This window comes from Erithacus rubecula (genome assembly GCF_903797595.1).
Source record: "Erithacus rubecula genome assembly, chromosome: 19".
Taxonomy (NCBI): domain Eukaryota; kingdom Metazoa; phylum Chordata; class Aves; order Passeriformes; family Muscicapidae; genus Erithacus; species Erithacus rubecula.
In genome coordinates this window covers 5,462,480-5,490,188 of record NC_136671.1, presented here as the reverse complement: position 1 = coordinate 5,490,188, position 27,709 = coordinate 5,462,480, and the positions used below count along the sequence as shown (strand labels likewise).

Sequence of the window (27,709 nt, the reverse complement as noted above, 5' to 3'; positions counted from 1 at the left end):
AAGCTCTTCAGACAAGTTTGGAAACTGTCTTGTTCAGTGTGGGTGGAAAATGGGGATAGGTTAGTGGGCTGAGTGGCAGACCTGAGGAATAGAGAGTTGAGTAAGCCTTGGCTGTCTTCCAAGAGAGGAAACAGAGCAAAGTGTCCCAGGAGCCAAGTGTTGCTCCTGTGGAGGAGAGGTGGGAACCCAGAGCAAGGTGATCAAGTAATGCTTCTTACTGTGAGTCTGGAGATGCAGGGAAGAGAAGCTGTATGATAAAACTAGAAAAGAGGAATTGGGGGTTAAGATGAGGGTAGGAGGGAAGAGAGAAGGAGAGAAAATAAGCCTTTATTTTCTATAGAGGGTATGAAGAAGGAAAGAAAGAGAAACTAAACTGAAGACTTTGGTGTGCTTTGTAGGGTAAGCCCAGACAAAGAAAATTGTATTTTAAATACTGGTAGAAAACTGCTTTAACGAGGCATGATGCACTTAATTATCTTTTGTTGATCCCTCAAAAGTAAAAAATTACTTTGAGAAGAGTTTAAAATTGCAAACAAGAGAGACTCAATCTTGCTGGCAAAAAGGAGGTAAAAAAGTGGGTGGAAAGCTGGTTGAATGTGTCAACCACAAAATCGGTGAGATACAGTCGTAGAGAATTCAGGTTTTAAAACACAAGGAAATTGTGCAGAGATATTTCTCACACTGACTTGTAAATAGCATCTTTGGGTGTGCAGCATTGCCAAATTTACCCTTGTTACAGGGGCAACTTACAGTAAGTTCCCACCAAAGCCATTCACCATCTGTTTGAATTACTTAAAGGAAAGGTTCGTCTCCTTATTCCACTTCTATTAGATGTGACAGATTAATGTCTTTGAGGGCAGATCACTGTTAGGCTAAATCTTTCTCTGGTTATGATTCCTTATAACTATAAAACAGTCACAAGGTTATGGGGTTTAAAAAGAGGTTTATTGCAGTTTCCAACACTGAAACTACAGGCTAAATGTCTCTCTTTTTCCTCTTTTTTCAAGAGTAAATCAAATCCATCCATACACACAAACACACACACACACATTCTGCCTTCTCTCAGATAAACAGACCTGGGGGAAGAACACACACTACAAGAGCTACATTATACAGTCTACAGGAAAACTACTAAAATAGCTTTCTGTGAATGCATACTAATCTTCCCTCCGAGTCCTCTCCATATGTTTTAAGAAGTGGTTGCTAAACATGAGTTGCTGGCACCCCTAACGTTTGGGGCAGAGCTCAGATCCTTCAGCAGCTCCAGCAGCAGTTGTTTCTACCCAGCTCTCATCAAAGCTGTGCCTGTACCTTAGCTTGAAACAGCAAGGTATTCACCGTTCGGACATCTGTTGCAAACCCCCTGGTTCAATACTTGTCAGACTCTAAACTAGTTGTTAAACTTGGCTGATGAACTAAATCCTACAGTCCTCAGGTCATGCCAGGAGCTGTGCAGGAGGCAGAAGGGTGATGATATTGCTATAATTTAAGTTCCCTGCTGAGGAAGTTTCTGCAGGAGTGAGATTTGTTCATGTTATTATTTTTAAGCCAGTTTGTAAGAATGTTACTGTGATCAGAAGACTGATCTGAATTTTCCTTGGAGTGGCTTTTTCACTGAACAGTCTTTAAAATGGAAACATTGTTTTTCTCCTAGAAAAGCCCAATGCTAGATTTCTGATCACCTGTAAAATTCATAAAATAGCTTTCACCAGAAGTGTGACATTGACCTGTCTATGCTGCCTGAAAGGGAATACCTTTTTGCTTTGCTTTTGTCTAACTGATCTAAAAGGCTTCACTTGGGATTGGTTCAAAACATTGCATTGGATTCCAGGTCATCCTTGACTGCTCAGAGGGCTGTTGAGTGAGGTACCTATTCTGCAGGACTCCAAGGGCCCTGGCCTTCCCTTGTGCTTTGGGAACTGCCTTCCAGCACGGGAGTCTCACCCAGAAGTGGGGCCAGGGTTACAGGGCTGCCAGGCTGCAGTGACTGAGGCAGTGCTATACTGTGGGAAGAAAAACAGCTCAACATTGTATTGACTCAGAACAAAATTTCTCAGGTCAGGTCACCTAACCAAAATGAACTAACTTTGGTTTCAGTAATGTAAAATATTCCATTTCAAATGACACAAAACGCATTGGTGTTCACAAATAGGTTTCCTTTTTTTCTTTCTTTTTAAACTTGTGAACTTCCATTCTACATAGTCTCTAATTTCAGTTTTTCTGCCTGAATTGGGATGAGAGCAAATGTTGAAATACTGGAATTTCTTCCTTTTTGGGGAGGAGGCAGCTGGGAAGTAAGAGCAACCAGTTTCAGGGTTGGGACAGCTGACTCTGAAGCTGTATACACTGGAGCAGAGCAGGCGATGGAGGGACAGATAGGCCACAAAGGGGAGGGGAACACACTGGCAGAAGGAGGGAAGTAGGAGACAGGAATGAGAAACAGCAATGAGGGCTAGAGCAAAAGATAAGGAGGAGAGAGCAGACGTTTCTACTTGGCTCCCTGGGCTGTAGAACAGCTCTGTTTTTGTGCTATTTCACTGCTGGCTGTGCCTGGCTCAGCACCCTGTGCTTGGCTGAGTGTCCAGCAGATGTGTGGGAAGGTGCCACACTGAGAGCTCCTGTCCCCAAGTGCAGGAGGAACTCCTTGGAGGGGTCAGGGGCTGGGTGAGGTGGAGCTGGGGGGTCATACCAGTGCACAACCAGGCAATGCTGCAGGGTTTCACTTCTGCTCACAGAGCAGCTGAGTCCTGTGCAAATGGAACAGGGGGTGAATGTAAGATCAAAAGCTGAGCACTTCTGAGCTCTCATCCTAGCTCTGAGCAGGGCACTGCAGCCCTTGTGAGTTACAGATTGTCTGACATTGGGTATTTTTCTGCAAAGTAGAAAGCACAGGAATATTCTTCTCTGGTGGGACTGGGAAGGAGCACTAGTGACTGTTCCTAACACTGCAGAGTGTTTATTATGCTGATGCTTTTATTATTTAGCAAGTTTCTTGACTTTTAAAAAAAATTATACCAAATTGATACACTCCATCCATCAGCAGTGCCCTCGAGGAATGAGTAGCTAATTAGAGAGCAGGACTTGTGAAAAGACAAACCTGGGTTATGCACAGAACAGGTTTCTCCAGTATTTATTGCCTACGTTACTGGCCAAGCTTCCTTGTAAGTAATAGTCAAATAATCGGCCTGGGTCCTTTTGTGAATGGCTTGAGTCTGTGTGGTCCCTCCTTTGTTAGAGCAACTCATGGCTTCTGAAAGCTTCTGCACCCCCTGTTCTAAACAGCAGAGCCTGGTGGCACCAGCTGCTTCTGCCTGGAACAAACATTTGCATGTGACATTAAAAAGAAAAAAGCTGGTTTCAAAATGTATTTTCTTTTCCTTATCCTCTCATTTTTTTAACCGTAGTTCAAACTCTGGAAATATATATAGCTTTTGCTACAACCATTTTTTAAACAAGTAAAGCTTGAAGAGGAAAGAGAAATCTTTCCTTCAGAAATAAAACAGCAGCCAGTGTTTGGAAATATTTTAACAATAGACCATATGGGAGTCCCAAACTATTAAGCTTTATTATTCAGAAGGCGGAAAATGTGGTTTGATATTCAATTGATATACAGCATAAATGAGAGCTGCAAACGCGGCTCCCTTGAGCTGGGATTCAGATGTTCTCTTGAATATAATAACCAATGCTTTGGCCTAGTTCCACAGAATGCATCCAGCCTGCTGATCACAAGCCAAGAAACTGTAGGCTTTTTTTCCCCTTCCCCTCTCTTTTCCAAAGTACTTTCCTCTCCTGCCAGCATGAGCTTTTGGCCTGAATATAAATCTCCTGATACTGGATGTGTATAGAAAGTGGAGAGGATGCTAATGGTGCACAGCAGTGGAGCTGTGTGTGTGCATGCATGTGTTTGTTTTTCTCCTGCTTTCATGATAAGGTTTTCTCCTTGCAATGTGCTCTCAGGGGATTACATTGGTCATCCTAGGTGGGAGCTTCTTTGTTCATGTTTCACTGTTTGTTTCTTAGTGCTGTGGGAGCAGGTGAACATCTTTTGGGGTTACTGTGAAGTGGTGCCAGAGTCTATGAGTGTGTGGAATTTATTAGAGGGAGAGACTGGAAGTGGTTTCAGTTCCTTTAACTTTTTTCTTTTTTTTTTCTTTTTTCCCCTGGTTTGATTTGCATATATTTGTATTTGCCCTTCCCCTTTCTATCACATCTCTCTTAACTTTCTCTTATATGGGGAAAAGAACCCATAAAAATGGCTTATAAAATATTACATACACTGACCAAGATTGCCTGTATGCAAAAGGAGGCTGAAAGATTGATCCTGTGATCAACTTATGGCAGAGTGGATCACCCTTTTTTTTGACACAGGATCATTTTGTACTGACATCCTCAGCTGTGTTGTGTCCTATCTTTTCTATCCTCTCATGATGTCTGTGGTTTGTGATTTCCCCAGAGTAGGCAGGAGACACCAGCTTTAAGGTATCTTGCATTTTTCTCTAGAAGTATGGTGAGCCCAAGAAACAGGTCTCCCACTTTATGTGTGAGTCCAGGAATGCCTCTCATGTAGAACACTGGAGAGAATATAAATTATGCATGCTGAATGTGAAGTTCAGTTTTGGCTTCTGTCTTTTCTCCATTTCTCTTTTCAGTTGTTCATGATAGCTTAAATTTTCCGTGTTTTTGTCTCAACCCGCAGTCAAATTTTTTCCTTTGGGGAAAACTGGAGCAAAATCAATTTTAGTGCAATTTTTCAAGACTCCTTGACTTGCACTTACATCTGTTTGGTGTGGGGGAGTGGAATTTTATCATAAAACGTTTGATTTATTTAATGTATTCAATAAGCATCGAAGATGTGCCAGGTACTTTCTCAGCCCTTTTGGATGAGAAATCTTGCAAGCTAAGAACTTAATAAACAAAGAAGTTCCAGAACTCAAAATTTCCCTGCTGTTAAGGTCTTCATATATCTGAGGAATAAACCAAGTTTGAACAAAGCAGATCCTGACTTATATACTACAAAATGTCACAGGCAGTACTGATGAGATCTGTGATTGAAACAACTGTTTTTTAGAACATATTTCCTGATCCTGTTATCTGCCCAACTTAAACTCTGCTGAGATGTGCCCATGCAGCAACTCTACTTTCATTACAACTGAGTCTGTTTCTGTGGGTGAAGCTGCTGTTACAGGTGTGTTATGCTGTACCAAGGGCTCACCTAAACAGGGTCATTCATTGAGACCAAGGTAAGTTACAAATTGAATGGAAGAGCTATTCTCAGTTAACTTCATCCTAATAGAGAGGCAATTTGCAATAGTTAATAAGGAATAGCTGTTCTGGAATAATCCCTTTTTAAGACAAACCCTCACTGTTTCTATAATTGCATTCCAGGAAGCTATTCTGTTCTGAATCAGCATGGGATAGAGTGCCTAGAAGACGTTCAGACCAAGCACAGCTAGCGGTGAGTGGGCAATACACACAGGGATGCCCTACTGCAAGCATTCCAAGTGAGCAGCAGAATAGCCAAACTGGTTGCCTGTAAATCTCTCTAAAAGGCAACTGGAAGTAAATCCCAGTACAAAGGCCCATGTCTTAGCAGGGATGTGTGAGCTGCCTGTTACTGTCTGAGCATTAGCCTGGTGTTACGGACAGAATGCATGTCTCAACCCGTAACTGATCACAGTTTGATTAAATGTTGGGGTGTGGAAAGGACCTGTGTACTTTTTCCCAATGTGTATATTTACATCATTATGTGGGAGCAATCAATTTATCAAACCCATCTGATTATTCAATAGTGGAGAAAGACAATTGGTTGGAAGAAAATGTGTATTGTTTTTAAGGTGGATAGAAATTGGTTTAAAAGAAATTCACACAGTCCCTTTCTTTTGAGAAGAACCTACACTAACAAACTAATTAAGGAAAGGGAAACCCAATAATTTATAATTGCCAATAATTTAAAATGCCATGAAAATTTTCCTGCAGCATAAAGTTTTGTGCTTGTCCTTGCCAAGGAAGATGGGCTGGAGCAGAGGTGGCTCTCTTGTGATCCAGTAGATTGTAGTTGTGATATAGCTGCTGTTAATTCGTAGTTCTCTTGACTTTTGGAATTCATCCCTTCCCTTAAAAGGGAAGGTGGCAGCCTGGAGTGGAGAAGCTCCAACTGCAGCCCTCTGGATGTTAATCCACCCCAACTTTCTTAAGCCTCCTACTTAAATCATTATCTTAATGAATCACCATTGCTGCTATCTTCAGTGCTACACAGGAACATGCAAATTTTAAACAGCCTGGGGGAAAGCCCTTTTTGTCCGTAAAGTGCTCTGATACTTGCATTTAGATGTTACCATGATAGGTACCTTGGATACTACTTTCTGCCTAACCCTGTGGATAGATCTTGGGGTGTAGCTCTCCCCAGGGCCTGCTGGGCATCTCTGGGCTACCTGAGAAAGGATGGATGTGATGATTCTGCTACTGACTGGGAGCAGCAGCTTGAGCTCAGGCAGTTGAAGCCAGATCACTCCACCCTTGTCCTTCAGCTGAGGGCCTCTTGCCTGTGCTTTCCTGTAACTGCAGAATGAAAAGGGCATAGGGGCATGAGGATGGGAGTCCCTCCTTAGCTCTGCAATTGCCATTTTCACTTTGAGCAAGTTTCTTCATCTCTTCATTGAATTTTTTTTACAGCTTAAATAAGCCATGCAAATGGTCATGGATCAATGAAGTTTTCTCTCAAGTAGGTATCAAGGAATTTGATACAATAGGAAAATCACCAGCTTGCTAGAAAAACTTTTGTTTAAGGAAAAACTGAACATAGTGAAGCCACTGCAAACTGTCTCCAAGACTTTCAACATTGTGTTGTCCAAATTTTTCCTTGATGATTCAATTTGGCTACGTATTGAGCTCTGCCTGCTTCAGTTCTCCTCCCAGTTGATCTCTTGAGAAATCTTTATTTGTAAATGGTGGATATGGAGAGAAAGCCACGTATAGCTGTTTCAGATGGCAAATCTTCGTGGTTATTTACAACATGTATTGAAATATTTGATTCCTTTATTCATTAAACCAAGAGCTTGAGAAGTTGCTTCATGCAAATGTCCTAGATGATAAGAAGTACCCTTCTCAAATTACAAAGTCAGTTCATCCATTGTCCTTTTTCTGAGGCTGAGAAGTAGAGTCCATTCCCTTACTATGGGTGACTTTTCCTCACTAGTAGTAGTTTTGCTTCTGGAGCAATGGCAGGATAAATGTGGAAGATACTAGGTGAAAAGGGATCCTTTAGTTTCAGCTAGAAGAGGACTTCATTAACAAAACCGAGTTTAAATGCATTTTCTGCAATAACATTATCAACTGTCAATTCCTGCTGGGAGAGTTATGCCCACAAGAGGCCAGAACATTTATCTCAAGCAGGGCATCCTCATTCTTCTCAGTCAGATCTTCTCTGAAAGTTCAACCAGGGCTGGATACATTCATGCTAAGAGAATGCAGCTTCTCAGTTGGTTACCAAAGAAAGGAGATGTGAGCAAACAGTACATGCTGACTTTTTGTAGCTCAAATCTTCCACAGATGTCCACGTGTAAGGCAGGAGATAGGATCTGCTTCCTCACCTGCTTGTGCGCTCCTTTCTGGAGAACAGCAAAGAACTAGCTCTGTGACTCAAGTGACTTAAACTTCTTTCCCTGCTTGGTGTAGCTCTGAACAGACTGCCATTTCCTTGTCATAATGTTTAAGGTACTCTTTACAAACTGTTTTACAGTAATAACTTTTCTGCTTATTGTGAGCAGGCTGTTGTGTTCCCTGTGTTCAAGCTCCTGGCTGGTTCTGTTCTCTCATGGGATGGTAGCATTTTATAACACAAGGGGCAAATTAACTGGGGAACCATCTAATAGATTCAGCACCACAAGAAGTGCCAGAGTAGGGATTTCAGAAGAAATATCAGAAGGGAGTTGTACATGTGTGTATAAATGTGTGTGTATGTTGTGCATACATTTCAAAAGAGAAAGTAGAAGTGACAGACATGTAAAGCTGAGTGCAAGACTTAAATACAACTTTTTCTCATTCCAGTCTTGGAAAGTCATGGTGATGGGTGTGGGCAGGTCTCTGGCTGACTCTGAATTGCCTTTATGTCAGAACTCCAACAAGGGATTTGGTGAAATTTTTAATCCTAAAAAGGGATGTTCTATCTCACATAATTTCCTTTGGAAATGAAGGAAAGGGATACTTCTTCACAGATCTTAACACATCCAGGCACTGTGTGCAAAATATTCAGTAAATGAGATATCCAAAAGGAATGTTTCGATCTGCTGAACTGGATTACTTTATTCCCCCAGCTTTTGCACACTGTTCTATGTTTGTGGGTAGTTGTAGATATTTGTCAATGTACAAAGGTTGTTATTTCTATAGCTACTTCATTCAAATTCAGAGGTTTGTAACTATGGAAGTAAAATGTGTCTGTGCTATTATTTTCTTAATCTGTCTTGAGCTACTTTTGTTAACTGCGTGTTCCTAAGTGTCTGTTTTGCTCAAATTACCTGCTCGGTTTTCTGGTCAAGTATGCTGAGATGCAGCATTTCAGTTTACAACTTTGGTTTTTGTTGTTTTTCTCCTGATGTGTTACAACTCCCTGCCAGAAATTCTGAAATTGTGGTCAAACAAACTGCTCTGATGTTTCCTCCCAGTGTTTGCTAATTCAGCAGCACTTGAGCTGCTTATAAGAAGCACAGAGAAACCACAGCTGAGGACTGTGAATGGCAATGCTGTGTGAACAAGTGATGCACACAGCACTACACAGGTAGAGAGATTTTAATCTGCAAGCATATCTGTCATTAATTTTAAGGCCTTTAGGAACTGTGGTTGCTCAGCTAAGAGAGGGGAGATAAGCCAAGCAATTATATGGAGCAGCTCTGTTTGGTGAAGCACATCTTTTGGGATTAGCAGGGGCTCATGAGGCAGGGTAGTGATTTGTGCATCACACTGCCAAGTTCTGACTGATTCTTCAGGACAGTCACTGTTATGTGGGGCCTCCTAGGAAATTTCTTAAGACTGGGATATTGTCTGGGACAAGACTGAGAAAATTTCCTTGGTTTGTCAGTGTGGATTTTAATGCAACAATTCTCCCCCCTGTTTGCTGGGGAGAACCACGTCCTTTCTGCTTCTGTGCTTTGTGGACCTCCTTAATGGGTGTACAGGTGAAAGAAAGCACCCACGAGCTTTGAGTGACTGCAAACTGCTGTGCTTTTGGGAAGACTTTGAAAAATTGCAGGGATTTGAAAGCTGAGATTTTAACTGACTTGAATTGGGTAAAAAAATTGAGAGAACTGGGGCACCAGTTGTTGGGAGAAGAAAACTGTCACCTGTTACCTCAGCAGACTACTTAAGAGCACTCTGAACTGAGTCCCCAGAAAGTTCTTGCAGAGAGACAAATGGGCAGCTGGGAGGAAATGCTGTACTCCCTGAAGAAACAACAAACTCTGTGTGTTTACCCAAGCTGGTAAACCAAACAGAAACCATCAGTGTGCTGCTGGGAAAATCCGTGGTGTGCCATTGTCTTAGGTGCTGTGCAGTTCTAATCACACCTTCAAAGTTAGTGGAGGGCTAGGGAAGGTCCAGAGAAAAGTCAGTCCCTGTGATTTCTCTTTGCCATAGAGAAGAAATGACTTATTACAGAAATTGCAGATGTGTTGTATTGCCATGAATGGGAAGGGGAGTAGGGAGTGATCCTTCACAGCTCCCGGGTTGGCTAAATTGATTCAAAGCAGGCAAAGAGGAGGCACTCTGTCAAGCAGCAGTTACCACGTGAAATTCATTGCCACAGGGTGTTATGGATAGCAGAAGTCTAAACAGATTGAAAAATCGATGAAGGACAGATAAGTCCTTATTAAAAGTGATGGCCTGGATGCAACCTCTGGATCAGGAGATCTTTAACAATTGCACAGGGTGTAAGAAGGAAAAAGACTGCCTGTATTCTATGTCATTGTTTCTCCTCCCTCTCTGCCATCCCTCACTATTCTGGCTGTTGCTGAAGAATACAGACAGATAGACCTTCGCTCTTATAAGGCGGCTATTTTTACAGTTCAAAACTAGAAAGGAAACCAGCTACCTTGCAGTGCAGGAAACTAGTTTTGCCTTGCAACCCACAGGTAATGTATAGCACACTAAAATGAAGAGAATTAGGAGTCAAATACCTAAAAATGTATATGTGTTATAAAATGCCTTTGTAGCTGGCATCTTTTTTAAAATTCTGAATGAACAAGAAGCTGAACTTGTTAACAAAGTGTAAGTAACTACAATGTTTCCAGTTACTTTTCCGCAGTTCTCTCGGTGCTGCAGTCACTGATAATGCACCTAATGAGCTGACTCAGGCACTTTTAACTCGAGTAGCAGTGACACTTTTGGGAAGCTGAGGATGGCTGCCCTCCACAGAAAGGACTGGTGGAGCACGACAGGAGGGAGGGAGCAGAAAGCTGGGAGGAGGCTGAAGATACTAAAATCCCTTGTATATGCACAAAAGTAGGAAAGCGTAACACAGAGGAGGGCTTGTAGCCGTGACTGCAGCAGCAATAGTCGGTTGATATTTGCGAGGTGAAAAAATCAGTTTTACATTTTGCTAGACGACTGTACTGTAATACAGCAGTGCCTCCTGGCAGGGAAAGCAATGTAATGTAAAGCAATACCTCGTGGAAGAGCAGTTGGAGAGCTGTCAGAAGCTGAGCAGCTTGGAATGCTTCCACGTGAACCTGGAGCAGCGAGCTGGCTGCAGCGTGGCATTCCCTGCCCCGAGCAGGAGAGCGGCCGCAGCGCAGGCGTCACTGCCCTCCTTCAGCACGGCTCTGTGCTCTGGGGAGCCTTTTCTAGGCAAAACAGCCAGAGTTTCTTCCTTCTCTTGGGAGGTTTCTCTTGCAGCTCACTGAGCCCTTGTGAGTCCACATGCCAGGCAGTCCTGGGGCAAATGAATTTGTACCTGTCGGCTGTCATCACCTCATCACCTGCCATGCAGGAGTACTTCAGGGCACGAGGTTCTTTCCAGAGTGGGCTGCTGGATCTTTGGATTTTTTTTGTTTGTTTTTTATTTTGTGGTTTTTTTCATTTGTGTTTCCAGAGGGCTTTGGTGCAGGGCTTTTATTCCAGTTTTTAGATTTTGGATATATTTAGTAATCTTACTTGTGGTTTTTACCTCCTCTCTCTCCTTGCCCCCAGCATTTTCCTTCCCTTCAAGTCCTCTGCCTCACTCTGTGTATTGCTACTATAAATTGCTTGTATGAAGGGTCCTGTTTCTTACTTGAAGCCTCTGGATGCTATTAAGTAATTCGTGGAAAAACCTGTTGAAACATCACAACCCTACGTTATTTTTTAAATTGCCCTTTGAGGTGGCTGAAATTCTACTGAAAGATTACTTTCCTTTAATACTGTATGAGGAACTTCATTAGGGAAGGGAAATAGTGTTCTTACTAGACTAATTCCAAGTTACAAGTCATTTTTCTTTTAAAGAAGGGATGTGCAGTCTTATTCCCCTTGGTAGCTTCTCCCTCCACACCAGCAAAATGGCTGTTTATAGCAGGGAGCAAAGAAGGTTTATTGGTTTAATTCCTTCAGTGCATCCAGACTTTCTTTTGTCAAAAATCTGTAAGAATGGAAAGATGCATTCTGTGCATCTGCTATCTAGCCACAACTTGAAACCTGCAATACTGATAAATTATCCAGGGGAATTGTCTCAATGTCCAAGCTGCATACATGACAGTGGTCCAGCATGACGTAGGACCAAGGCACCTGGTCCAATACTTTTCCTGCTTTATCCAAGGCACCTTGTCCAAAATTTTTCCTGCTTTATCACCTCAGCCAAATTACTGGATGATTAACATGTGGTCATGGGTGAGCTTGAACAGCATCCACCGTGGCAAAAGGGAAGACTTCTTTTCAGGTTTTCTAAGCTTACGGTGCAAGCAATTAAAGCATGAATTTTATAAATGGAAGTGCTGTCTTGGGAAGGAATAAATAAATGAGGCACTTAGTGCAGAAGTGGTTTGAGAAATATCATGGATTATGAAGGCAAACATGAATTTGAAAGTAGCATGCGAAGGTTCCATGAAAACCTGTTTCTTCTGCACTTTGCACATAACATTGTGTTTGATCAGGTGAAGGTCTGTCTTCTGTTTCTCTGCCATCTTCCTGATAGCAAATTCAGCTTCATCTTATTATTTTGGCATGTGTATTAAGATTTTTCTTGAAAATAAGATTTTTCTCCAGTATGAATTGCTAAACAAAATGTGGACAGATGCAATCACAGCCTCTCAGTACACACAGCCAGAAAAGTGAAGCACAATGTGTATGGTAGGAAATGGATGCATCATCTCTTGCTTTTGTTGGTTTTAGTAGTCTTTGATGGCAGTTTGTGGGGTATTGTGCAAAAGTCAAATGCACTGTAGATGTAACAACTAAAAGCTACTGAATTGAACAATCTTTTTAATAATTAGGAAGAGAAACTTGAAATTACAATGGCTGCCTTAAGCAATTTTCATAGATCTTAATGAGCTTAGATCTGTCTTTATTTAGACATTGCTTGTGTTCTGCCAAAGAAATGACAGAATGTTCAATTGCAGAAAATCTGTCCATGTACATGAGGAACAAGAGTTTATTCTGACTGATGAAGCTGCCTTTTTAAGTTTTTTTTTTGTTTGTTTGTTTGTTTGTTTTTTAATTTAATCAGTAAAAGATTTCAGTTGAGAAAACAGGGAAAGCTTAAGAAATTCAGGATGCTTGTTCTCCTTCTCTTAGCTGGTGAATAAGAACTAGATCTAATGGGAGGCCAAAATCTAGTAGCTCTAGATTTTGAAGGATAAGGCAATGTGAATTCAGTTTTAGATCATCAGCTACAGCTTACTTTTCTTTATGAAAGTTTGTTTTAAATGTTAAAAATGTTTGGACTGAAATGCTTAATATGGTAGATACAAATGAGGAAAAAAATTATCAATGGATCATTACTTTTTGAATTTTCAGGCATTATGATTCAAATGAGAAAATGTTTAATAAAAGTCATTAGCTGTTTATTAAAATTATAAAAAAGAAGAGAAATGTCAGCTGAATAAATACTTATGAAATCGAATAAATGTTTTAGCTGGAGATTATGTAGCTCTGGTTAGCAGAAAATAAGACCAAATTGAGAGCAGATTATATTTGGTTGCAAATCAATATGGCTTTGTAGTTAGCAGGCACTGATCATTCTGTGCGACTTAGACTATAAATGTAAAACAAGATTAAAATTGGTAGCTTTCAATTACTTCTATTTAAATCTAGTCTCCTGTACCACTGAATGCTCTCTTGAATAAATAAATAATTAAGTAAAGGCACATTTAGCTGCTGGCATGGCATTGCACTATCTTTTCCTGTATTTGCAATGGTTTGATACACAGATAAAGGAAACTCCCTCTGTGTGTTCATATATGAAGTCTGTAATGGAACAGCTGATCTCTTTTTTTTTTTTTTTTCCCCTTCCCTTCCTCTTTCTCATCTCCATTACCTTCCCCCAAAATGGGACCAAATGAATTTTGAATTTCTTATGTTTGAATTATTTCTCAAAGTATGTGAGGCTGAAGATATCTCTGAACATAAGTGCACCTGACCTCCTATTTTCCTTTATTCTATATTGTTGATACAAACTTCAAGAGAGCCCTAAAGATTTTTCCTATTTTCCTATTTTCCTCCTGGTCATTTTTGGCACTGCAAATTTGAACATTAAAATTAATTATGGCCTTAGAGACAGACAGTCCAACAGTGAAGCAGCTTGTAATTTATTTGAACTCTGAAATTCCACCAGTTAAAGTTGTGTAAAACTTTCCAACAGTTTATTTATATATTATTTTAAGAAAAAGCACCTTAATTATGAGTCTGGTTGCTCAATAAAAAAGAATAGCTATCTGGCTAATTACTGTTGTGCTCTAGATCATTAATTTTCTTCTTAATGACAGTAGGACTTTTCCATTTTCCCCTTTAAAACCTTTTCAATTATATAACAAATGTGCTTGATTTATGGGGACACTCTCTAGGATTTTATGCCCCAAGACAGGCACGTCATGAAATTGGTGAAGAACCTCAGTTGGATTAAAGGCTTGCAAGTACTGACAGGAGTGGGAGTTGGATGGAGGCCTGTGCAGAGGCACGTGGACAGCTCTGTTGTCAGCTACTCCCACTTTAAGGAGTTTTGTTTTGCTCTCACCTAGAAATTCAGACTTTCCCTATGGGAACACACAGCTCTGGGTATGCAGAGAGGTTGCTCATAAGAAAGCCTGGTTTTCCCAAAGTCTGATTTTTTTTTGTGGAAAAATGAAGTGAATGATTGTGTTCTTGAACTAAATATGGGGATTTTAAAAAATGGCTTCTGAAATAATCGTTTCTGCATTAGGTGTGTCACCAAGTCTCAAGGTTCCTGGAAGTGCACATTTTCTATGTGGCACAGTAAATACATTGCCTATGAAATACAGCTGGACCTCCGTTTGTCTGTTTGGGGACCCAGGCCTGCTCTGTCAACTTGGTTTCAAATTGCTTGAGAAGTACAGGACAGTCTGTATTCTAAGATGTCCTGACAAATGTGTGAAGTTCAGAGCTCTTACCAGACTGGCTGCTAACTGGCCAGGAAGTCCCTAACACTGTAGCTGGCAAAGAATAAAGAAAACATAAGGATGTTAAATGTTGGTTATGGGAGGCTGTTCAGCATTTAAAGTCCTGGTGTCTGAGAACATGGGGTGGCATTTGCAACTGATGTTTGCCTGGCAGTGAAGGTCCCAGCATAATAAATAGTTGGCTAAGTAGTAAGAGTTCACCTGGCAGTTAATGCTGATTTTTATGGCTACAGACTTGAGGCCTATGGAAGCTGAGAATTAAGAAGGTGTTTGTAGGGGTAGATGGATATTGGGGGCTTTGAGGTTCTGCTTATGTGTTTGAGAATGAAGTATCATGGAATGTCCTTATTCTAGATTTATTTGAACAGAAATGGCCAGTGAGATGAAGAGATGAATGGGATGTAAAGTATGTGAGAATCTCCCTTTGCTTCCAACTTGCACTGGACTGATGAACTGGGTTCACTGAACCCTCTGTTTCAGCCAGTGTTGAAGGGTTATAAAGCAGAGGTGGACTGAAAAAACACTTGAGAAGAACATTTAGCTTGGCAATGCCTTCATCCCCAACAGCTGATTGTGATGCCTGGAGCCAGTTACTGCAGGGTTGAGCAGATAAACCTGATGTGCAATGAAACCTGGAAATCAGAATTAATTAAACATTGTAATAATTTATGGATGTGGTAGATTCCTTGTAAGTTAGGCTTTTCATCAAGATTGGTCAATTCATTTTAACTGACATATTCTCTTTCCAAAAAGCTGTTGCAAGAATTGTTATCTGGAAAATGAAGGCACTTATGCTGCTAAGGAGGACTAAGAAGGAGATCCTACAGGGCTCCTCCTCTTAGCCCATGTGTGCTGCTCAGCAGCTTCTCACACCTGTCAGTGCTCTGGCTCCCTGATCAGTACTGCAGGATCCCTTTCATGGTGGATGGCATCAGGGTAGTTCTTCATGCTGAAGAATTCCTTTGAATTGTTGATGCAGAGCTATAGCTAAAACCAAGTAGTTCTTCCCTGTTGTATTATGTGTCACTCGTGACACAAAAAATGTCATTAATGTGTTTGCTGCCATAAAAATTTTCTTACTATCTCTTTCAGCTGCTTAGGCTAGCATACTCCAAGGTTAGTGATGAATTGAAATTGCCAAGGGGTGTCTTTCTGCACTGACTTGAAGATGTATGAGGCTCGCTCTCCTTTGTTCTTCCTTCATCCTGCTTTAGCCACACCTGCATTGTGCTCTGTCAGCATTTCCTGCTTGGGAATGGCTGGGTAGACTTTGCTCTGCTAGCCTTTTTTTTTGCATTTTCCTAGTTTAAAGGAGGTCTTCAGCGTGTCTATTTGGCATAAATTGGTTGAGAATTTGCTGGTAATAACGCAGAGGACGGAAAAGAAAGGAGCCTGCGCTGTGTCTCCCGGCAGTGCCCCCTTCCTGCGCTGGAGGAGGTCTGTTGCTTGTCCCTGCGCTGGGCTGGCCCCGGGAGCACAAGTGTCGGAAGCCGCCGTGGCAGGGTGTCTGTCTGTCTGTCTGTCTGTCCCCGCGATCATGTGGCACAGGGGCCGTGCTCGCGGCCAGAGCGGCTCCCCCGTCACAGAGGAGTCACAGGACACCGCCGGGGGTAGCTCCAGCTGGTATGCACTGGTACTAATATAATCCCGCAGGACTGTGGCCATGAGACACAAGTGTGACATGCGAGGTATTTAAGGAGACACACCTGTTCTAGGCACAGGCTGGTTATTGCATGCCTTGGAAATGGAAGGTTTTGGTGGAGCAGGAAAGACTTTCATTTTATCCTCAGGAGGGCTTTGCATTCTTTTCTCCTCGGTTGCACATTATTTTATAATTCCCTAATATTAGGCAGTCCTGTAGCCTGTTAGCACCGAGCTGTTTCAAAGGCCAGGCTGGTGTTTGCAGGAGAGAACAGCCTCTGGTCTGAGTGATGGTTTGGGTGTAACTGCTCCCAAGAAAGGGCAGAGAATTTGGAGAATGTCATCTATGTGTAGGGTTGGGTTTTTCAGTCGTTTAGATAATTTAGATTTTGTGTTGTGCTTACCAGTATTTTTATTATAAGGCCTGTGTCTTGCAATTTAGAGCAGTAAGTCACATAAAAGTTGCACCATCTTACAAATTTTGTACAAAAGTATTTTGTCACTTTGGTTTGAAATCTGAGTGTATTTCCCTCTCTTCTTCCCATCTGGCCCCATCCCAAAAATTACTGTCAAACAGTTACTCTCCATAAGAAGAAGCAAGTTAATGCAAACTAAATCTCACGGTTGCATAGCATAAAGAATTAAATTGCCTAGATTTTTATCTCTTGTTTTAAAATTTATCTAACACTTGTTTGGCAGAAGATAGTTTTTTGTTTTTTGCTATTGAAAAGGGGATGTATTAAGATAAAGGAAAAATAAATTGCAGGGTCTGTCATATGACTTGATTCATCTGTCTATCTTTCAAGTAGAATGGAATTTTTCTCTCAAATTTGATGTGCCTTTTTTTGATGTTCATGTGAAATCTAGTTTGCCTTAGTCTCATTCCACATTGCCCTTCTTTCTATGGATTCCTGCTCTTGGTGAGGTGTTAAGTGCTTGTTGGTTTGGGACAGCTTCCAGGATTGGGGCCAAGGCTTCTCCTACATTTGATAGATTGTTGTGTGGAAATAGTAGCAGCTGAGCAGTCTTTCCCTCCAATCTTTATTTTAAATAAGATTTTCAGGTAAACATCCAGTATGTCAATTGTTTGCAGAACTAAAGTAATGGCTGGTGGAAATTAGGAGGAAGGTTGTGCTCTAGGACCTGGGTTAGTTGGGCACTCAGGTATTTTGAGGGGAAGGTGGTAATTCTCTTCTGTAACAGCTTTGCACTCTGTGGTTGTCTGGAGTAAACAGTCCCTGAGTGGACAATAGACTCTCCTTCTCAGAAATTAAAGGTTGTTGGCAGGGGAGAAGATCCTGGGAATGGAGACCCCTCAGCTCCAGCCTCACTTGGCCCCTGGGGTCATTGGCTCTTATGACAAGAGGGTATAAATATGTGTCTTTTTAATCCTAACCTGAAAGAGGACTGCAGCTGTGGGCCAGTGTTCAGTTTGACCAGATCCAAACCCTCAAACCATTTTCCTCCCTGATGGGCAGATACATTTTTGCACATATGAATGTAAAAATACCTTTGATTATGCTACTGAAAAGCAGAATATCTTGGTGTAAGGAAAGAATCATCCCCCTCTAGCTGCAGTGCCTGCCATGCTGGCTTAGGGCCTCTGCAAATCACATTTTGCTGCATAGCCTAGGGTAGACACAGCCTCACTATCCCTGCTAGCTGGTAATAGTGGGCTCTCCCTCACCTCTGTTCCTACTGGATTCTCCAAAAGTTAACAGATGTTAATCAAAAACTGAAGATATTTATTCTGTGTTGTTTTGGGATTTTTTTTGGGGGTGGGGAGGGGGATGTGGGGGGGATTGGTTTGGTTTAGTGGTGTTTTTTGTTCCTTAACTGCACCCTACAAAATGTCCTGGCTGAGTTGTTTCTAAATACTGGCATCTCCAGGGAAGGGGTTATAAATTGCTAATTTAAAGCCTGCAACAGGATAATTAACTAACCAGTTTGATGTAAATGGCTTAATGGGGCTTTACTAGCCCCTTTGAACTTAAATAGCACTAAAAAGTAAACTGTAAATACCTTCAAGGAACATAGTGGCATGTTTGAATGTGGGGCTGCTTGGCTGTAAGGAGCAAGCCTGCTCGACTTGCCAGGAATCCACTGGCCTGTGTGACAGCAAACATGTCAAGGGGGTGAGGGGACCAGCAAGGCACCCCTTGGGGAAGGCTCTGCAACTACCTTGGTTCTCAGGAAGCACACACACTGATATATCAGGCTTTCAAACCTGTCCTGCCTGCTTTGGGAAATTTAAATCACAACCTCAGTTTAAATGCAGCTGTGATGAATTTCATCAGGATTGAAGGAAAAAAACAAAAACAACAGAAAAACCAAAACCCTGAGGGGGAGGCAGCCACTAGAGTCCACCCTAATTTTCCTGCAGTTCTATTTGCATTAAGGTCTTTTGGCAAGTCCAGGCAGGAACACTTACTACATTTTGTTTCAGGAGACCTCGTTAGCCACTGAGTCTGCTGAGACAACCTACTGCAGCCCTGCACCAGATTCCAGTTTCTAATGCATTTGAGGGACTTTGGGGAGGATCTCCAGACTTTCATTCTTGCTGGGCTTTTACAAAATTCCAAGGAAAGAAGTCAAGAATAATTAATCTTGTGTAGTTAGGCATTGATCTCACTTCTGACTATGGAAACTGGGCTGTTGGAGAGGAGAATTTCAGACCCAGAGGCTCACAGGAATATTCTCTTGAAGTTCTTCCTGGTCCCAGTGCTGCTCTGCTCTGCCTTCTCACTGTGCATGCACCACGCAGTGTCAACAACAATTCCAAGAACCTTTTCTTCATTGTTCCTCTGTTTTTCACAATCATCTTTCACCTACTGCCAGCAGCCTTCCTGGATACCAGAGGATGTTTTGGGGGTTGAAGCACAATCCTCAGTTACTGCTGTGACCTCTGACATGCAGGATTTGGCTTTACAGCCAGCTTTCTTCACAAGTCTTCCTGATCCTTGCCTGTGCTTTGCTACCTGCTCTGTTGTGCTGCCCTGAAGACCATGGAGCTAGTTAAGGCTGAGCCAGACCAGGGGTGATGCAGAAAGAGAGCAAAACCTGACCTTTGAGGTGGTGGCTCTGACTTGGATGCCCTAAAACAGACCATGATACCTCATCCACTGTAATGATGGCTCTATTTGTGTGTGATTTGGTTTGGGTTTTTTTTTCCACCTGATAAACCATGTACCATTGACAATGTTAATGCTGGCCTTTAAAAAGGCAGCATAAAAGCACTGAAATCTGTTGTAGAGAGCCATGATGCAGAAGTGCTACATCTTATTTTAAAAGGCAGGTCTGCCAGGGCCTTCAGCCCAGCACCCTAATTATTCAGGTGTCTGTTGTATGAAGGGATCAAAATGCTCTGCTGTGGCCTTTAGAAGAGTTAATAACACGGCACTTTGCTCTTATATGCTGACTGAAGCAGTTGGCACCATGGCACTACCTGCTTGTTGTGTGTGGGTTGGGAGCAGAGCACAGGATTAATTTGGGGTTGTGTTGGCAAGGATCTGCCAGTAGAGCTTGCCCAGCTGCCTGTGCTATGCTGGAGCTGTTAATGCTTTACTTTTATAAGCACTGACCTAGAGTACATTTTAAAAAATTCAAAATACTCACTGTTAGTGAGAGACACTTGCAAGCAGAAGAGTTCTGTACACACAGTGTTTGTGGCTGGAGACTCCCTTCAAGGAACACCACAACACCTCAGCCTGCCAGCTTTGCTATCTTGGCATCTGACTGGGAAATGCAAATACTGAATCCTTCATTCCCACACGCTGACATGTATCCAAGGGGAACTTCTGTGAATGTGTCGTTATTTCCATATAACTTCAGCTGCTGCTTTGCTTCCCAGAACCTCCCCGTCATGTGTCTCAGTGCAGTGTTTTCCAGGTCTTTTGGCTTTGTTTCCCTAATGGAAGGCAGGCTTTAGTGTGCATGTCCTTATCAGAAATCTGGGTAAGAGAGTTGAGGGCACCTCAGTGAGCTCACAGGTGAAAGACACTAGGCTGGAGTGGGAGTGTTGATCTGCTGGAGTTCAGGAAGGTTCTGCAGAGGGATCTGAACAGGCTGGATCCATGGGCTGAGGTCACTTGGGGGAGGTTCAGCAAGGTTGAAAGGATGTTGTAGCAAGATGGGGGTTGGTCTCTTCTCCCAAGTAACAAGCAATAGGACAAGAGCAAATAGCCTCAAGTTGCACCAGGGTAGATTTAGGTTGGATATTAGAGAAAATTTCAAGGAAAGGTTCATCAAGGATTGCAACAGGCTGCCCAAGGAAATGGTGGAATTGCCATCCCATGAGATTATCCAGAGGATGTGTAGATGTGGCACATGGGGATACAGTTTAGAGGTGGAGTTGGCAGTGACGGGTTAAATGTTGGACTTGATTTTAGGGGTCTTCTCCAACCTAAGTGATTCTATGATTTTATATGGAGAAGAGGAACAAACCCTGAGATTGGAGTGTGTGGAGTTGTTTTTATAAGGTTCCTCTCGTTCTAATCCCCCTTCAACAAACCCTTCCACAGATTTTTAGATTCCTCACTGAATCCTTTAAATAATACAATAATAAAAAAATCCACCTTCTAATACATATTTTGTTTTGAAGCCCACTAAATCTGGCAACTAACTGTATTTGATTTGTTGGCTTTAAGAATTACAGTGGGCCAGGACTCTGGACTCTAACTATCACTAGAGAAAGAACAAATTATGTGTAATGGTGTTTTCCTGACCTCTCCTCTGTTTTAAGAAACATGAAAAATTTCATCTGGCTATTGCTAATGTTAGAAAGTTGTGTTAAAAATTAGAACATAACGAAGACAGATTTTAAAGTCGTGTCTGCTACAGTTCTTGGGTGTGTTCTCTCAATTGCCTCCTGCTTAGAGAGCAGCTGAAAAATCCAACATGTCAAAACGAACCTTTTCAAAGGGTTCAGTAGCTGTGCCAAAGCACCTTGCCTATTTGTAAGCAAATGCATAGGGTTGGGACTGTCTGCCAGGGCCAGCATCCACACATGCAGCTGGCTCTTTTAAATCAATTTGATGAATTACTATATACCTCCTAATTTTTCAACAGACAAGTCCCTGCTATTTCTTGCCTGCACAAGATTAAACTGGCTTTCACATTACAAACCCTGTTATAAGAATTTGATTTTCTGCAGTAGGTCTGGGTGTGCAGTGACTGCTCCTGGAAGGATCTGGGGATTTGGCATTACTGTCAGGCTTCTTACATGAGGTTGCAGAGAAAGCAGGTGTGTGAAAGTCATGTTAGCATCTGTGATGGAGGTTAATTTGTGATAAGGATGCCACCTATGTGACTTATTCAAGTTTTTCAGAGGTGTTGACTTGTTTGGTTTGGGATTTTGAGGTGGTTTTCCTGTTCAAAAAACATATTCTTTGAGTGAAGTGCCTGCCAAGAAAATGCCTGGAGAAGGGAACAAATTAACCCAAGGTGGACTGACTTGGTGGATCAGGGAAAGCTGGATGGCATCAGAACACCTCTATAGCTGGTGTATAGCTGGTGAGGCACGAGCCTCAGGATGTGTGTGTTTCTGAGCACCTGCACTGTGGTGTAACAATGCCACAATTTATTCAATCCTCCTCTGTGACAGAACTGCATGTGGCTGAATAATGTGCAGCCAGGGGCTGAAAGCAGCTGGATCCTAGATACAGGTGCTTGGGAATGCACATTGCCAAGAGAGAGGCTTTAGTCCAAATGTATCCTCACTAAGAGTGCTTTCTGCATCCTCCGGGCGTCTCTTGATGCTGTTATATCGCTGGGTAAGGATGGACGAATTTTACTTTTTCCTTCCTCTCTAAGGTGGGGTATCAATGTTTGTTGTGGCTGTGAGCAGAAGTTTGTACATGTATTACTCCTTGGGCCAGATTCTGATCCTGTTTATGTAAGTATAAAACTGCTGTGTTGTTTCATCTGTGTTAGGGAAGTTCAGCCTCTCTGGCTGTTTTTAGGTTTTGGTTCTGCTTTGCTTTTTGGTTGTTTTTTGTGTTTCTTTTTAACCTCTTTGCTTGCTGAGAGAGGAGAACTCCTGGGAAGTGATCCATCAAAGTTTTAAAATAATCTTTTGGTGTGGGTTTGGTTTTGTTGTGTTTGTTTTTTTTGTTTTGTTGTTTTTTTTTTTTTTAACTCTTGCACAAACTTTTAAATATGTGCCTTTTCTCTGTGAATTCTGAGTGCATCTGAAACCTGCCAGCCAAGCCTAAATCTTACAGGAGGTGTGGCCACATTTGTGTTCTCAGAGCTCTCTGGCACAGACACCTGGTACACCTGTGTCTCCTGCTAGTTTCAGTACTGTCATAACTTCACCCCTCATGCCTGTTTCTCTGGTACCTCCTGTTTTTCCCAAGGTTATCTTCTAAAAATAGAATCTGTTACAGATTTTCACTCCCCCACACCCACCTTGAGGACAATAATTACCAATGTGATGGTTGTAATAATGCTGAAAGGAGGAGGATGATTAATTCTGGTCTGCTTTTTGAGGCATTTTTTTTCTGGCAGGGAAAAAATGCACAAATTGCTTAGTAATTTCCTTAGGTGGCAAATGTAAAGTGAGTAGCTTTTGAAGTACTTAAGCTTGAGTATTTAAACATTTGATAAATCATGGGTTATCTGAAGAATAAAATAATGTTGTTTTGGCACCAACAATTCCATGCAAAGGTCTCAATCTGAATAGAAAATCTCTTAATTTCCTTAATTGTTGTTAAACTGCTGGAGATAGCTGTGGTATCTGTGGCATTTGCCTGTCCAGAAACCAAAGCCACGCTCAACCCAGGCAAGCAGAGATGCTTTGGTTGATGCAGTTATCTGTCAGCAGCCAGAAATGAAAACATTTACAGCATTCATAAGACAGAAAAAACTTCTCTAAAACAAAGAAAAAAAAATCCTGAATGAAACCATGTAAGAGTTTGAGTGGACGATGCTGACTTTACTGTCCTCTAAAGTATGCCTGCAGCAGCCTAGAGCTTATTGTCATATAAACCAAGAGAAATAAAAGGGAAGCTGTCTCTATAGGCTCCATGATGGACCTGGTGAGCAGCTGCTTCGATAGTAGGGTGCTCTCTGTGTGTGATAATTGCCTACAGATAGAAATGCTCTGTAGAGGAATCACTGCTAGTACACTGACACAGGCTGGCAAACAAAACTGTTTGGTGGAAGGATAAGAATCTACAGATCTTTAACTTCATGCTTATAGTGACCACCTCATGATCAAACATTACTTTCTTCCTATGAGTATAAGCATAGCACATTTCCCAAATTATTTCTCAAAGTAAAACCAGGTTGGTGCATAAGAGACCAAGTCGGCACAACCAGAGAATCTACAGTGCTGTTACCCAGAGCTTGGAATGAAATAGAAACAGTGATGGTGCTTCAGGTTTTACAGCCACCTCTGTGCTTGACTTTGGCAGTTATTTACTACCACTAATATTGTGCTTTTTAAACTTATACAGTGCTTTATAAAGTAAGATGTGTTTCCTATTTTAAAGATCTTATAATCTTGTGGGCTGATAAGGGGTGCAGATTATCCCTTGGATGTTCATAAATAGCATTAGCACTAAGAGTTGTATTAGCGCTGGGTCCTTTCAAGCCTGTGGCTCTTTCTTTTTCTTAACAACAATCTTCCCTAGTCAGGTGCTGAAATAAGGATTTTTACACCATAATGTTCCAGGCTGGAATAACGTGGACATTCTTTGGTTTTGCTTGTAGTGAAAGAGTAAAACCCAAGCAGAGTCCCAGCACAGTGGCTGCTGCTCTGCATGTGTTTAATCCACAGCCTTTGCTGGCTTCTCTGAGGCTACAAATCTGGAGTTTGGGGGATGGCAGCAGAGAGCAGGCTCGGGAGGTTTGTGTGTGTGCTTGCGCGTGTTTTAAATAAACAAACAATGCAACAGCAACTTCAACAAATTGTGAGTGGTGCTAATTTGTTATAGTGCTGTCTTGCCTTCTGGCAGTGTTGATTTAGGAGAAGCTGAGCAGACTGGAACGGATGCAGGGAGCTGCTGGTTCTCTTGTTCTGGGATGTGTATATGGTTCAGCAGAAAATACTTTTAAGGGTCCCGTCCTGAGAAGCTTTCAGATTACAGGGTAAAGCACATACATAGACTGTCAATCCCCTTTCCAAAAGCAAATCTTAGGCAAAAGTACATTCCCCCCTGTCTTGCTTCATCCCTTCTAGTTTTTTTTTTAAATAAAGAGAAATTTTAAGTCTTAATTCATGACAAAAGCCTATCATTTGTGTACTTTGAGGACCGCCAGGAAATCCTTGACCTTGACAAGAATAGTGTGTAGGGAAGGAAAAGAGGGAGATCCTGTGCTTTGGACTGCAGCAAAGTTTTCAACACCCCATGACCTTGCTGAGCTGCCTTTCCTAGTATGCCTGGGGCTGTAATCCCCCAGGCTGAGAAGCTGTCTGTCAGGGAGGGCTGGCCAAATGTGCCCCACATATCTGCAGCCCAGGACCACTGCTGTGCAGGGCTGCAGGAGAAAGCCAGCAGGATGGGAGCTTTACTTGAAAGAGGTGGATTTTGGAAACATACATAGAGTGACCTCCCTGCTGACTGTGAGCTGAGTGTAAATAATGCTTGAAGTCTCCAGTGAAGAAGATAGAGGAATAAAACAGTCAAAAAAAAAGAAGTAGGGGTTGAGGAAAAGCAGCCAAAGAAATGAAAAATTCGGAAAGTGAGTAAACTCTGCTTTCCTATTAGGTCATCTTCAGCTTGGAGAGATATGGATGCAATACAGGCAGTTTGCAGAACTTGGAGTCTGTTAGGCCTTCTGCTTTTACAGGCAATAGTGACTTTCTGGCCTCCTCTCATTTGCGAGGCTCAAATGTGCTGAGACTTCTTGGTGGATGCAAAGAACCAAATAAAAAAGAGTTCAGGATGATGGGTTAAGCATCTGACTTGCAGGGATGTTTGGTAGGCCGTACAGTCTTAATACTGCAGGGATCAACTCTTGCAGTGGTTTGCTTGAAAGACTTCACCAAAGTGAAACTTAAAACCAAAGACGTCTTTGCTAAGTACAGGACTGAATTTAGGGTCAGTTTTTTGGGGAAAAGCAAAGTAAAAAACTGTGGATAAATGCTAAAAGTGCTGCATTTAAGGTATAATTTATATTAAGAACTGTTGCTAGATTTATAGATGTGGGTAAAGGGAATGAGATTTTTTTCTTATTGGGAAAAAAAGCAAGACAGCAATGCTTGTTTTGTGCTCACTGGTATCTGGCATATGGTGAGAGAGATGATATTTTGGTCCAATACAGCTACTACACCCCTCAACATGGAAACCTAGTGTTAACTATTGCGAGCTTATGATATTAGCAGTATTGTGTATGCAGATGCTCCTGTGCAGACTGCTTCTCTCTGCAGAAACGTTTGCTGAGTCTACACAAGAAATGAGAATAAACAGGCTGATTGGGAGGATCTTTATCAAACCTGCTCCCATTTTTCCTAGTACTCTGAGGCTTTGTTTGCTCTAACAAACCATGTAACTAAGGAGTCTGAGTCACACTCACCAGTTCCAGCTGCCTGCCTCATCCCTGTCCTGGAGATCTCTCCCCAGTTGCAGGGACAGTGGAAAGGGTCATGCATTTGCTCCAGTATTACTGCATTTCACAACCTGCTATCAGCTTGTACCTGTGGTGACTCACACCCTAAAGCAGTGCTGCAGCTGGGAGTGTCCTGTAGGACAGTCTTGGTTGAAAGAGGGTCGTGACATTCCTCCTTTTCCACAGTGCTGGGTGTGCTCCTGCCCGCAGAGCATGCTCAGCATGAGGTTGCCAACCCATGCACCCCCTGCCAAGTGGCCTACCTTAATGAAGGACAGGCTGACACTCTCTAGGATTAACTGGGAGGTAGCAATGATCCTTTAGTCATGTCCTAAATTCTTGCATTGTAAAGGAAGAATTCTGTACAAGCTCAGAGGTGGCTAGGAAGCAGAAATTTTGCATACCAAAGGGGCCTTTGAGCTACTTCATTAGATATGTTGTTGTTATTTTCGTGCAATAGGGAGTAAATAAATGAATTAAATGAGATTAGCATTGGACATTGGAGCTGCCTTTACTACTTACAATGAAGGTACAACTAAAACTGAGTTTGCTCAGTTGTTGTAGAAGAGGAGCCCAGAGTCTGCTGCTGGTCACGAGCAGCAGTGGTCATGAGCTTCTGAAGCTTTGTTCTATGCCACTTCTCTGTTCCTGAGATCAACTGTGCTCTGCAGATATGCAGGAATTTTTAGTGCTGGACTCTGGCTGACAAGATCTGCAATGTCCATACCTCTCCCCCTCTCCTCCCAGTAGAGATTTGGGTAGTTCTAGTCTCCTGTGTATCAGCAATAAATGACAATAAATATATAACATACAAGCACTCTGTTTAGGAGTTGGCAATAAGCTTAATTTCTGACTGCAGTGAGGTGTTCTAACAATAGGAAACACCTTTGGTCGAAGCAGTTTTCTGCTAAACTCTGCCCTAGAGGGGAAACACAACTATGGAGAAGAGCTCTTGCTTCACAGTAGCAAGAAGCAAATTGATGTAATCTGGGTGGGAAAAACCTCATGTTTGAGCTGCTGTTCAAGAAATACTTTTATGCAGCATTCAGCCTGTGTTAAACTGAGAATTGCTGGTATTGCTGAGAGTTTTGCAGAGTTGTGGTGCTGGGAGATGCAGCCAGAGTTCAGGTGCTTTAATGCTGTGCAGAGCGTGATCTTCTGGAGAGGGGGGAGCTCCAGATTCCTGAGGCTCTGGCCCATTATGCTTCCAGTGTGGTAGTTAACTGTGGGTTGGCCTGTTTATGCTGGCATTGGTCTGTTCAGACTAGTTCAGCAAATGCTCTTGACTCAGCACAGCCCAGGTCAGTAGGCAAACAGTTGCTTGTTTCACTTCTTCATTGTATTGACAAGATTTTAAAATCTTCAGCCTACAGGAATCAAAACAGGGTGATCTGGAAACAAAAGATCTATTAGTTCAGTGTGAAAGGGATTTGGTTACAGAGTTGTGGGGATGAATATGCAGGTGGGAATGTTGAGAATACTGTCCTGGGCCTAAGACCAGATGTTCAGGCAGAATGAACTATCTTCTTATACTCTCTCCTTTTCATGACAACCCGTTCAATTTCTCAGGCCTGTGTCCTGCTTTATGGTCTGATTCAATATTAAGTATTATAGATATTTTTCATTTGGCTTTTTATCTTTTAAGGTTGATAATCAATAGTATTCTCACTTTTAAAATGTAAGATTTCTATCTCCAGAAACACAGCTGAAGATAAGCAGCCATCAATGTGATAAGAGCTATGCACGTTTCACTTCACCATGAGGGTCTAAAACCTATGTTGAATCCCTGCCAGGCTGCAAACTTATTTTTGTACTGGATTTTGGTGGGTTTGGGCTTTTTTTTGGTTTCTTTTCAATGGGGCACATCACCACTTGTAGAAAGGAACCTGTGCTTAGCATCTACCCTGAGACTCCTCCATGAT

The 27,709-nt window shown here is 42.0% G+C and overlaps 1 protein-coding gene and 1 long non-coding RNA gene across 18 annotated transcripts in view; one reads left to right on the top strand and one right to left on the bottom strand.

Moving 5' to 3' along the window:
* Window positions 1–27,709, top strand: part of HIC2 (HIC ZBTB transcriptional repressor 2) — a 72,272-nt gene that overhangs the window by 34,794 nt on the left and 9,769 nt on the right. For 6 of the 17 annotated variants that reach the window (XM_079322650.1, XM_079322649.1, XM_079322642.1 and 3 more), the window contains one exon: window positions 5,386–5,455. The exons of 9 other annotated variants lie outside the window; for them this stretch is intronic. The gene's annotated coding sequence lies outside the window, so the exon portion shown is untranslated. Of the gene's footprint in view, window positions 1–5,385; window positions 5,560–16,115; window positions 16,218–27,709 lie in introns of those variants that run through there. 2 more of the 17 variants (XM_079322652.1, XM_079322638.1) reach the window with 2 other exon arrangements.
* The window catches only part of LOC306810256, a 125,405-nt gene continuing 104,232 nt past the window's right edge, over window positions 6,537–27,709 (bottom strand). The window contains exon 4 of the long non-coding RNA XR_013776420.1: window positions 6,537–6,558. This is a non-coding gene — a long non-coding RNA (uncharacterized lncRNA). The remainder of the gene's footprint in view (window positions 6,559–27,709) is intronic.